Source organism: Arachis hypogaea, chromosome 15, assembly GCF_003086295.3.
Source record: "Arachis hypogaea cultivar Tifrunner chromosome 15, arahy.Tifrunner.gnm2.J5K5, whole genome shotgun sequence".
Classification (NCBI taxonomy): Eukaryota; Viridiplantae; Streptophyta; class Magnoliopsida; order Fabales; family Fabaceae; genus Arachis; species Arachis hypogaea.
Genome location: NC_092050.1, coordinates 105,894,281 through 105,906,145, shown reverse-complemented (window position 1 = coordinate 105,906,145; position 11,865 = coordinate 105,894,281). Strand labels below are relative to the sequence as shown.

The window sequence follows — 11,865 nt, the reverse complement described above, 5'->3', positions numbered from 1 at the left end:
CTCAACTAGTTTCTCTGATGCAACAAAACTGCAAGTTTCATGGACTTCCATCTGAAGATCCTTTTCAGTTCTTAAACTGAATTCTTGCAGATATGTGATACTGTTAAGACAATAGAGTAGATCCTGAAGTCTACAGGCTCATGCTTTTCCCATTTGCTGTGAGAGACAGAGCTAGAATATGGTTGATTCTCAACCTAAAGATAGCTTGAACTCTTGGATAAGCTGGTCAAGGCTTTCTTAGACAAGTTCTTTCCTCCTCAAAGATGAGTAAGCTTAGAGTGGATGTTTCAAAACCTTCAGACAGAAAGAAGGTGAATCCCTCTATGAAGCTTGGAGAGATACAAGGAACTGACCAAAAAGTGTCCTCTGACATGCTTTCAAGAATGGACCATCCTGGATATATTCTATGATGTCTGTCTGAATTAGCTTAAGATGTCATTGGATACTTCTCAGTGGATCCATTCACCTAAAGAAAATGCCTGCAGAAGCTCAAGAACTTATTGACATGGTTGCTAATAACCAGTTTATGTACACTTCTGAGAGGAATCTTGTGAGTAATGGGATCCTCAGAAGAAGGGACTCTTAAATGATGTCGATCCAATATTGGCTCAGAACAAACTATTGACCAGTAGTCAATATATTTCCAATCTGAATGGATTGCAACTGCATCCAACATACTCAAAGGCATCTCTGAAGAAGACTTATGATCCTGAGAACCCGCAAAGCAAGTTAAATTACAGGGTAAACCCTATGGGAACACCTAAACCCCCATGGAGAAATCACCCAAATTCTCATGAAGGATCAACAAAAAGCCTCAACAAGCTAAAATGGGGAAGAAACAGGTTAGCAATAGCAAGCCTTTTTCATCATCTTCTCAGCAACAGATAGAGAACTCTGAACAAATACCTCTAATTAGGCAAACTTAGTCTCTGATCTGTCCAAGGCTACTCTGAGTTTCATGAATGAAACAAGGTCATCCATTAGAAATTTTGGAGGACAAGTGGCCAACTGAGTAAGAAGATCACTGAAATCAGTTGAAAAGGAATAAAGTGCAAGCCATATAAAATCATGGGTAAGGGGAGGGGATCCCAGGGGAGACTCCTAGCAGGTCAGGGAGACCAAGGAATCTGAGGCATCTAGAGACCATAGAATCTATTGAACCTCCTTATGCCTTCATAAGCTCTGATGAGTATTCTTCTTCTGAGAGAATGAGGATGTACTGAAGAGCAAGTTGCCAAGTTCCTTGTGCAATCATGAAACTAATGCTAATTTATTTGGTAATGGACTTGGGGGATGAACCTCCCCTGTTCACCAATGAACTAAATGCATTGGATCAACTGAGATTGCTTCAGAAGAAACAGGATCCTGGAAAGTTCCTAATACCTTGTACCATAGGTACCATGACCTTTGAGAAGGCTCTATGTGATCTTGGGCCAGGAATAAACCTCATGCCACTCTCTGTAATGGAGAAACTGGAAATCTTTGAGGTGCAAGCTGCTAGAATCTCATTATAGATGGCAGACAATTCAAGAAAAGAGGCTTATGGTCAGGTAGAGGACGTGTTAGTAAAGGTTGAAGGCCTTTACATCCCTGCTGATTTCATAATCCTAGACACTGGGAAGGAAGAGGATGAATCCATCATCCTTGGAAGACCCTTCCTAGCCATAGCAAGAGTTGTGATTTATGTAGACAGAGGAGAATTGATCCTTCAACTGAATGAGGACAACCTTGTGTTTAAAACTCAAGAATCTCCTTCTGTAACAATGGAGAGGAAGCATGAAAAGCTTCTCTCAGTACAGAGTCAACTAAAGCCCCCACAGTCAAACTCTAATTTTGGTTTTGGGAAGTCTATAAAATTGACCTGATCACCTGTGTGGCTCCATGAGAGCCCACTGTCAAGCTATTGACATTAAGAAGCGCTTGTTGGGAGGCAACCCAATTTTTATTTATCTAATTTTATTTTTATTTTATCGTTCTTTCATGTTTTATTAGGTTCATGATCATGTGGAGTCACAAAATAAATACAAAAATTAAAAGCAGAATCAAAAATAGCAGAAGAAAAATCACACCCTGGAGGAAGGGCTTATTGGCGTTTAAACGCCAGTAAGGAGCATCTGGCATTGAACGCCCAAAACAAGCAGAATCCTGGCGTTCAGACACCAGGAATGCACACTGAGGAAAGCTGGCGCTGAACGCCAGAAACAAGCATAGAATTGGCATTCAACGCCAGAAACATGCTATATCTGGGCGCTGAACGCCCAGAACAAGCACCATTCGGTGTTTAAACGCCAGAATTGCATGCAAAGGCATTTTTACATGCCTAATTGGTGCAGGGATGTAATTCCTTGACACCTCAGGATCTGTGGACCCCACAGGATCATCTCAGCATCTGTGGACCCATAGGATCCCCACCTACCTCCACTCACACTCTTCCCTCTTCTCATTCATCCTCTCTTCCAATAAACACCTTTCCCCAAAACCCTTCACCAATCACATCAAGCTCTCTCCCTACTACCCTTCACCACTCACATCCACCCACTATTCCCATAAACCTACTTCATACATCCACCTACCTTCAAAATTCAAAATTACTTTCCCACCCAAACCCACCCTAAATGGCCGAACCTAACCCCTTTCCCTCCACTATATAAACCCCTCCATTCTTCTTCATTTTCACACAACACAACCCTCTCTTCCTCTTCTTGGCCGAAACACAAACCTCTCTCCCTCTCCTCCATTTCTTCTTCTTCTTCATCTCTTCTTTCTTCTCTTGCTCGAGGGCGAGCAATATTCTAAGTTTGGTGTGGTAAAAGCATAAAGCTTTTTGTTTTTCCATTACCATTGATGGCACCTAAGACCGGAGAATCCTCTAGAAAAGGGAAAGGGAAGACAAAAGCTTCCACCTTCGAGTCATGGGAGATGGAAAGATTCATCTCCAAAGCCCATCAAGACTACTTCTATGATGTTGTGGCCAAGAAGAAGGTGATCCCCGAGGTACCTTTCAAACTCAAGAAAAATGAGTATCCGGAGATCCGACATGAGATCCAAAGAAGAGGTTGGGAAGTTCTAACAAACCCCATCCAACAAGTCAGAATTCTAATGGTTCAAGAGTTCTATGCTAATGCATGGATCACTAGGAACCATGATCAAAGTAAGAACCCGAACCCAAAGAATTATCTCACCATGGTTCGGGGGAAATACTTAGATTTTAGTCCGGAAAATGTGAGGTTGGCGTTCAACTTGCCAATAATGGAAGAGAACGCACGCCCCTACACAAGGAGAGTCAACTTTGATCAAAGGTTGGACCAAGTCCTCATGGACATATGTGTGGAAGGAGCTCAATGGAAGATTGACTCAAAAGGCAAGCCGGTTCAACTGAGAAGACTGGACCTTAAGCCTGTAGCTAGAGGATGGTTGGAGTTCATTCAACGCTCAATCATTCCCACTAGCAACTGATCTGAAGTTACTATAGACCGGCCATCATGATCCATAGCATCATGATTGGAGAAGAGGTGGAGGTTCATGAGATTATACCTCAAGAACTCTACAAGGTGGCTGACAAGTCCTCCACTATGGCAAGGTTAGCTTTTCCTCACCTCATTTGCCATCTATGCAATTCGGCTGGGATTGACATAGAGGGAGATATCCTCATTGATGAGGACAAGCCCATCACTAAGAAAGGATGGAGTAAACAAGAGAGCCTATTCATGGATCTCAAGAGACGCATGAAGAAGCTCATCACCAAGAAATCCCTGAGATGCCTCAAGGGATGCACTTTCCTCCACAAAATTTTTGGGAGCAAATCAACACCTCCCTAGGAGAATTAAGTTCCAACATGGGACAATTAAGGGTGGAACATCAAGAGCACTCCATCATCCTTCATGAAATTAGAGAAGATCAAAGAGCAATGAGGGAAGAGAAACAAAGACAAGGAAGAGACATAGAAGAGCTCAAGGACATCATTGGTTCTCAAGAAGAAACGCCACCATCACTAAGGTGGACTCATTCCTTGTTCTCAAATTTTCTGTTTTTCATTTTCTTATGTTAAATGTTTATATATGTTTGTGTCTTTATTACATGATCATTAGTGTCTAAGTGTCTATGCCTTAAAGTAGTGATATGAATCCATCACCTCTCTTAAATGAAAATGTTTTTAATTCAAAGACAAGAAGTACATGAGTTTCGAATTTATCCTTGAACTTAGTTTAATTATATTGATATGGTGACAATACTTTTTGTTTTCTGAATGAATGCTTGAACAGTGCATATGTCTTTTGAAGTTGTTGTTTAAGAATGTTAAATATGTTGGCTCTTGAAAGAATGATGACAAGGAGACATGTTATTTGATAATCTGAAAAATCATAAAAATGATTCTTGAAGCAAGAAAAAGCAGTGAATACAAAGCTTGCAGAAAAAAAAAGAGAAAAAACTGGCAAAAAAAATAGAAAGAAAAAGAAAAAGCAAGCAGAAAAAGCCAAAAGCTCTTAAAACCAAAAGGCAAGGGTAAATAAAAAGGATCCCAAGGCTTTGAGCATCAGTGGATAGGAGGGCCTAAAGGAATAAAATCCTGGCCTAAGCGGCTAAACCAAGCTGTCCCTAACCATGTGCTTGTGGCGTGAAGGTGTCAAATGAAAACTTGAGACTGAGCGGTTAAAGTCAAGGTCCAAAGCAAAAACAGAGTGTGCTTAAGAACCCTGGACACCTCTAATTGGGGACTTTAGCAAAGCTGAGTCACAATCTGAAAAGGTTCACCCAATTATGTGTCTGTGGCATTTATGTATCCGGTGGTAATATTGGAAAACAAAGTGCTTAGGGCCACGACCAAGACTCATAAAGTAGCTGTGTTCAAGAATCAACATATTGAACTAGGAGAATCAATAACACTATCTAAACTCTGAGTTCCTATAGATGCCAATCATTCTGAACTTCAATGGATAAAGTGAGATGCCAAAACTATTCAAGAGGCAAAAAGCTACAAGTTCCGCTCATCTGATTGGAGCTATGTTTCATTGATAGTTTGGAATTTATAGTATATTCTCTTCTTTTTATCCTATTTGATTTTCTGTTGCTTGGGGACAAGCAACAATTTAAGTTTGGTGTTGTGATGAGCGGATAATTTATACACTTTTTTGGCATTGCTTTTAGTATGCTTTTAGTAGGATCTAGTTACTTTTAGGGATATTTTTATTAGTTTTTATGTTAAATTCACATTTCTGGACTTTACTATGAGTTTGTGTATTTTTCTGTGATTTCAGGTATTTTCTGGCTGAAATTGAGGGACTTGAGCAAAAATCAGATTCAGAGGTTGAAGAAGGACTGCTGATGCTGTTGGATTCTGACCTCCCTGCACTCAAAGTGGATTTTCTGGAGCTACAGAACTCCAAATGGTGCGCTCTCAACGGCGTTGGAACGTAGACATCCAGGGCTTTCCAGCAATATATAATAGTCCATACTTTGCCCAAGTATAGATGACGCAAAAGGTCGTTGAACTCCAGTTCTACGCTGCAGTCTGGAGTTAAACGCCAGAAACACGTCACAAACTAGAGTTGAACACCAAAAACACGTTACAACTTGGCATTCAACTCCAAAAGAAGCCTCTGCACGTGTAAACTTTAAGCTTAGCCCAAGCATACATCAAGTGGGCCCCGAAAGTGAATTTCTGCATCAATTACTTACTTCTGTAAACCCTAGTAGCTAGTCTAGTATAAATAGGACTTTTTACTATTATATTTACATCTTCGGATCATCTTTGGATTATCTTTTGATCTATTGATCACGTTTGGGGGCTGGCCATTCAGCCATGCCTGGACCTTCATCACTTATGTATTTTCAACGGTAGAGTTTCTGCACTCCATAGATTAAGGTGTGGAGCTCTGCTGTTCCTCATGATTTAATGCAAAGTACTACTGTTTTTCTATTCAATTCAACTTATTCCACTTCTAAGATATCCATTCGCACCCAAGAACATGATGAATGTTATGATTATGTGACGCTCATCATCATTCTCACTTATGAACGCGTGCCTGACAAACACTTCCGTTCTACATGCAACCAAGCTAGAATGAATATCTCTTAGATATCTAATACAGAGGACCGAGTCCGAGATATTAGAATCTTCGTGGTATAAGTTAGAACCCATGGATGGCCATTCCTGAGATCCGGAAAGTCTAAACCTTGTCTGTGGTATTCCGAGTAGGATCTGGGAAGGGATGGCTGTGACGAACTTCAAACTCGCGAGTGCTGGGCGTAGTGACAGACGCAAAAGGAGGGTGAACCCTATTCCAGTATGATCGAGAACCTCCAGATGATTAGCCGTGCCGTGACAGAGCATTTGGACCTTTTTCACAGAGAGGATGGGATGTAGCCATTGACAACGGTGATGCCCTATATAAAGCTTGCCATGGAAAGGAGTAGGAATGATTGGATGAATACAGTAGGAAAGCAGAGGTCCAGAGGAACGAAAGCATCTCTATACGCTTATCCGAATTCTCATCAATGAATTACATAAGTATTTCTATCTTTATTTTCTATTTATTTATTATTATTATTTGAAAACTCCATAACCATTTGATATCTGCCTGACGGAGATTTACAAGGTGACCATAGCTTGCTTCATACCAACAATCTCCGTGGGATCGACCCTTACTCACGTAAGGTTTTATTACTTGGACGACCCAGTGCACTTGCTGGTTAGTTGCGTGAAGTTGTGAAGTTATGTTTGGATCGTGGTACTGTGCACACGTTTTTGGAGCCATTGCCAGGGAATCAATTTCGAACAACAATTTCACATCTAGATCACAATTTTGTGCACCAGCAGTCTTGTACTTTCTCAGAGAACCATTACAGGCACAATCCAGTGTAGTTTTATCCCGAGGCTTCATGCCTTGAGTGAAATAGCTGATCAACACTAGCCTGTCAATCATGTGTTGGGGGCATGCATCCAGAAGGTTCTTAAAGCACTCCCAGTACCCATAGAGAGTTTCTGATTCACCTTGAACAATGCAGGAAATCTCTTTCCTCAATCTATCAGTAACTTCAGCTGGAAAGTATTTTTCCAGGAATTCTCTCCTGAGTGTATCCTAGTTGGTAATAGTTGCTTCAAGTTGGGAGTAGTACCACTCCCTCGCCTTTCCCTCAAGAGAAAATGGGAAGGCGGTTAACAGAATAGAAGTTTCATTTGCACCATGACGCCTAACAGTAGAACAGGCTGTCTGGAAGTCCCCGAGGTGCTTGATAGGCTCCTGAGCAGGTAAGCCATGAAACTTGGGCATCAAGTTGATTAGTGCAATCTTCAGCTCAAAATCTACAGCCAGAGTTGGATGATGCACTTGATATGGCTGCAGTGTAAAATCTGGGGCTCTATCTTCCTGGAGAGTAATCCTCTTAGGTGCTGCCATGTTATCTGCACGTGAATCAACTGAATCAGTAGTAAAGGAGCTTATTTCGCTCTTAGATGGCAGTTCAGATTCGCTCTCAGATGAGACTGGTGAATCGATAACAATCACTTCACCACCCTCAGAGGCTAACCGACGTCGAGATCGCCTAATACATGAAATAGTTCTTTCAATTTCAGGATCAAATGTGGCTAAGCTTGGATCAGGTAGTGAACGCGTCATTCAATGAAAGAAACATATAGCTCATGGTAATAAAATAAAAATAAAATATGCAAATAAAAATAAAAATATGTACACTAATTTATAATTTAGCACACAATTGCAACTCCCCGATAACGGCGCCAAAAATTGGCTTGAGTGCGTAAGTCGGCCAATTAAGAAATCAAATTAGGAATTACGTTGCGAGTATAGCTCTTAACCAGCTAAAATTCACCTCATCAATTTAGAAACGTTGTCACAAAATTTAGAATAAAAATACTGGGAGTATGAGTTCCAAGTCGTCTCCCAACGAGTTGCCAAAAAGGGTGCTAATTTATTAATCAGGAGTTTCGAGGAGAATCTGAGTCGGGCAATGAACAATTAAACAATTGTAAATTAAAGTAATAATAACTAAAAGAGATTTATAATATTCTAAATAAAAAAGCCTTGACTGGGGGAATGATTAATTGGAAGTTCTATCTTGTTGAGCTAACTCTTATTCGCAAATCCTAGTCCTCTCCCTTGGGAAGGTCTAGCGTTAGTAAATATAGAACTAGCCAACAACTTCCAATTTAACCATCACTTAAGCCTTCCAACTCAAGTGTCTTCTTTTAATCAACCCCCATGTCAAGTGGGAAATCTACTCCATTGACATGAATAGAATGCTCATAGAAATAAAAGAAGAAGACATGATAAAATTAAATAAAATAAGGATTGGAAATTAATTAAAAATAAAAGTAATCCTTTGCATTAATAAATCCAAAATAATCCAATTACCACTCTAAACAAGAATTAAGAATATGGAATAAATAAATAGGAAGTAAGAAAAAAAACTAGAATAGTATCTTCAACGGAGGTGATGACTCTTCAATATCCAAAAGCAAAAGCATAAAACTAATAAACTATGAATGTAAAGAAAACCTAGAGGAGGAGTAAATTCTCTCTAGATTCAGATCTAAAACCTAAAAACTATCCTAATGAGAATGTGTGTTGAGTCTCTGCACATTCCCTGGCTTTAGTCTGTGTTTCTGGGCCGAAAACTGGGTCAAAACGTGGCCCAAAATCGCCCCCAATATTTTCTATTAATTCTACAGATCACGCATGTCATGCGTACGCGTCAGTCACGCGTACACGTCGCTGGTCGTTTTGGCGTGTCACGCATTCGTGTCAAGCACGCGCACGCGTCATCTTGCAGAACTCTAATCCACGCGTATGCGTCAGGAACGCGCACGCGTTGCTGCAAATTTCTTCATATCGCGCGCACGCGTGAGCCATGCGGGCGCGTCGATGCTCGCTGGTCATCTCCTTAGTTTCTTGTGTTTCTTCCATTTTTGCAAGCTTCCTCTCCATTTTCTAAGCGATTCCCACCCTATAAAGCCTGAAACACTTAACACACAGATCACAGCATCGAATGGTATAAAGGAGAATTAATAATACACAAATTAAGGATCTCCAGGAAGCAAGTTTCAACCATGGGACAAAACTAGGAAGAAATTGTAAAATCATGCAATTCATATGAATAAGTGGGTAAAGACTTGATGAAACCACTCAATTAAACACAAGATAAACCATAAAATAGTGGTTTATCAACCTCACCACACTTAAACATTAGCATGTCCTCATGCTTAGCTTAAGGAGATAAAATAAATGAGTAGGGAAAAGTAAGACTCATGCAATGCAATGCAACCTATGTATATGAATGCAACTATATGCTAAAATAATTTTGCTCACTTGGTTAAAAGTAAATAACTTCTTCAAACATAAATCAAATTTCACTAATTCGAATTATACAGTAAAAACAAGTAAACTTGTAAGAAGACAGCTCATGACAGCAGGGAACATAAAATCAAGCATTGAACCCTTACTGATGGTGTATATTCACTCTAATCACTCAAGTGTATAGGGTAATCACTCTACTCTTCTCTAATCATGCTTTCTAACTTTGTTCTTCACCTAACCAATCAACAAGTATTTAATGTACCAATGCAAACATCATGAGGTCTTCCCTTTTCCACCTAGTGTGCGTACGCACACGTGCCTGTGCGTACGCACACCCCTATTTTCTCCCACTTTACTTCTTTTCTTCTTTTCTCTCTACTTCTTCTCTTCTTTTCCCCTCCACCCCTTCCTTCTCTTACTTTTGCTCTATTTTCTACTTATTCTAGTTGCTTTTCATTACATTTCATTTCTCATTTTAGTAATTATATTAGTTTAGTTTAATAGTTGTTAATTGAATAAGTTACAAGTGTTTGATTGATGTTGAATGGGTTGCTTCTTACTTAAGTCTTGGTTTAATTGTTGATGAATATGTGCACTGAGCATTAAGCCTTTGTTTGATTGCCTAATTGAATTGTGAGTTTGATTCATATATTGTAGCTACCATATGCATTAGACTATATCCCTTTTTGTGGCATCTTGAATTGTGCACTTTTACTTTAGTGAATTGAATTGAAATTACTTGTTCATTATGATTTCCATATCAACTCCATCACATGTTCGGTACTTGTTTCTTGTTATTGCCTTGCATTTGTTTGAGTGACTTAACTTGATTCTTATCAAGCTTTTCAGTTTTTGCAACAAGTACCTTTACCATGTGAGTACTTCATTATTTTTCATGATGAATAAGTAGTTTCTCTTTCTTCATTGGATTGGTTATTGTTGATTGTGCCATTTTCTATTCACCTTGCGCTTTCACTTGCACAACTTCAATATCCAATATCAAATGTTTAATTCACTTTAGTTGTAGTCACCTAGGTTTGTTTGTGCCTTAACTTTTACTTATTCTTTACTTGCAACCTAGGACTACTTGATTGAAGAACATGCTATTTCTTTTGATAGTGTGGTTTCTATTTTTATATGACCAATGTGTTGTGTTATAAACTGTGTGCATTTAGAATACGCAGATTGCCTTTTCTCATACCACACTTCTATGACTTCTTCCTCAATTGTTGTGTATGTGTTTATACAGCAACCCAGAGCCCCGGTGCCCACCAGCTGAAGGTGGAGCCTCACATCTCTTCACCCCCGGATTGAGTGCATGCACGGAGGACCGTGCAACGTTTAAGTGTAGGGGAGGATCCGCAAAATTTGGGGCGTAACTTTCTCTTTCTCAACACTTTGCATTATTCTTTAGTTTTTAGTAGCTATGTTTTTGTGAATATTTGCTTAGTATTTCATTATATTATGCTTTGCTTAGTTTATTTGTATATATCTTTGCTTGATTATAGTTTTATGATAGTTATATTTGCATGTTGCTATGTAGAGTAAATAAGTTTAGTAAAATAACAAAGAATTTTCAAAAAAAAAAATCCCTTTTAGGGCATTCCATTGATTAGATTTGAAAACTTGTTTTTGAACTTGCTTGAAGTATTCTTTTTATGGAACATAGAAAAGAGATTGAACAAATTACCTAGTGAGATTTGAGCTTTAATGGATGGTTGCACATTATCAACCACAAAATTTTGTTCTTGTGTGTTATACTCCTTTTATGATTGTAATCTTTGATTTACTTGAAGTCTTTATGTCCTTTATTTGATGTTTTAAATTGCATTTAGTATGATTGATGCCATTTTTGAATTAAACTCCCAAAACCATATGGCCAACCTTTACATCTACCTTTGTAAACCACTTTTGAGCCTTTAATCCCCTTTTGTTCTAATTTTAAGCACATCATTCACCCTAAGTGAAAAACTATTATATCCATTGATTGTATCTTTGATTAGCTTGGGTTTGAGTGTGTGTGTTAATCAAGTGTGGGGGAATTTGTGGGAAACATTGGTAGTTAGTTTACTTTAGATGTTCATTGAGAATATTTGAAAAAATGGGTAAACACTCATGCATTCATTACTTAAAACATATGCATCTCTTTTTGATAATAAAAGAAAAAATTCTTGTGTACATACTTTGTTTATAAAAAATGGTAATAAGAATGTAAATAAGAGATGCATATATGGTTGAATTGAAAAGAAGCATGCATGAGTGAATGTGAAGAAAAGGGATATATGGATAGTTAGGTTGTTTTGTTATGTATATAGGATGATATAGGATTAGGTAGGATACTTGAGCTAATTAAAGATCCAATCTATTAGCCCACTTAACCATATTAATCTTACCCTTATCCTAGCCCCATTACAACCCTCCAAAGACCTCATGATATTTGCATTCATGCATCAAATATTAGTTGATTGTTAGATGACTTGCAAATCTTTGAGAAACATGATTAAAGGAGAATTGAGTGATTAAGCCCTAAACACTGAGCGATTAGAGTGTATAC

General features: G+C 38.8%; 1 non-coding gene across 1 annotated transcript; it reads right to left on the bottom strand.

Moving 5' to 3' along the window:
- Positions 1 to 269: 269 nt before the first annotated feature.
- On the bottom strand, positions 270 to 373 carry LOC112752790 (small nucleolar RNA R71). Its single transcript, XR_003177206.1, has one exon. It is a non-coding gene; the product is annotated as a small nucleolar RNA R71 (small nucleolar RNA).
- Positions 374 to 11,865: the final 11,492 nt, after the last annotated feature.